Here is a 1,426-nt window from a genome sequence, read left to right as displayed (position 1 = left end):
GAGATGGCAGTGCAGGGGGAGAAGGTGCGGCCCACGACACTTGAGGCTCTGACGCCTCCCCTGCCCTCTCCCTGCACGTGGGGCGGGTGGCGCCTCACTGGGGACTGTGCTGCCCCTTCTCAGCCCGGAGCCACTTCGGTCCCACGTCTGGTTTTGTGTTTGCGCGCGCTAGTGAAGGTTTGTGCTAATCCCCGCTCCCAGCCTGGAGCCAGAAGGGACACAGGCAGGGAGGGGGCCGGGGGGCCTGGCTGTCCTCTCCAGAGTGGCCCCTCTCCCAGCCGGATGCTCTTCAGCCCCTGCCTGACCATCTTCAGGCGCGGGGTCGGTGCACCTCAGAGAGGGAGGTGGGGGGTGTGGGGTGCCGGGCGGGGGACACACCTCCCTTCCTCCCATCACTGTCTTCCTCTCTCCTCTCTTCCTTCGGAAGTGGGGAGCAGGAGAAGCTTCTCGGGCAGGGGTCAGACCTGGTTCCTTGTCCCTGAGGAGCTGGCTTCCCCCTGCTGGGCTGGGAGAGGAGGTAATTAATGACATGGAGGCCAGGAGGGGACAGTGTTCAAGGCTAATGTTGTATTAATCAGGAGCTGGTCCCCAGGAGGGACAGGACTCAGCTGGGGTGAGGGGATGTTGGGGGGGCTCCCGGGACCCAGGAGCTCCTGACTCCCCCCCAGCCTCCCTCCCTCCCTGCCCACGGCGCCTGCCACCCAGCCCTTGCCCGTGTTTTACTGGAAGCCCCTCCTGCTCTCTGCCCTCTGACCTCCTGCCAGGATCCCTCCCCTGGTCCAAGCCCACCCTGGGTGTGGGGTGGGCAGCCCCCCGAACCCTTCACTCGCCCTCACCACGGGCGGGCGGGCGGGCCATCAGGTGATTCCCCAGGCTGTCAGACCCGCTAATTGCCTCTCAACCTCTCCCTCATCACCAGGGCGGCCCCCGCGAACTCCATTAGCCCCCCTCCCCTGACAGCCCCTAAATCAGACCCAGTTATTCACAGGAGGGGGTCTGGGCTGAGTTGTGATTACAGCTAGAGTGGGGGGGGTGAGGGGGGCTTGAGTGCCAGGCAGGGCTGGGAGGGGGAGTGGCGGGGGGTTGTGGGCAGATGCAGGCAGAGGCCACCCAGCGGCAGGACAGAGAGGGGGAGGCCAGGCTGGAAGGTGGGCAACCAAGGCGCATGGCTTGTATTTCAGCCCCCTCCTGAAGATCCAGGAGGGCGAGGGAGGGGTGAGCTGGGCGACAAGAGCATTGTCGCCCTTGCTGACCGCTTGTGCTGGGCGGGGAGGAGGGGCAGCAGCAGCGATGCCCTGGCCTCTCAGGCTCTCCCGAGAGGACCTCGCTGCCCCTTTGGCTCCTGCCCAGGCCGGCTGCCCTCCCTCTGGCTGCGCCCCCCTGCGTGCGCCTAGTGGGACTGCAGGGGAGACAGGGCGTGGCGGGC

This window comes from Pteropus vampyrus, unplaced genomic scaffold (assembly GCF_000151845.1).
Source record: "Pteropus vampyrus isolate Shadow unplaced genomic scaffold, Pvam_2.0 Scaffold124, whole genome shotgun sequence".
NCBI classification, from domain to species: domain Eukaryota; kingdom Metazoa; phylum Chordata; class Mammalia; order Chiroptera; family Pteropodidae; genus Pteropus; species Pteropus vampyrus.
This window is presented reverse-complemented; position numbering follows the sequence as displayed.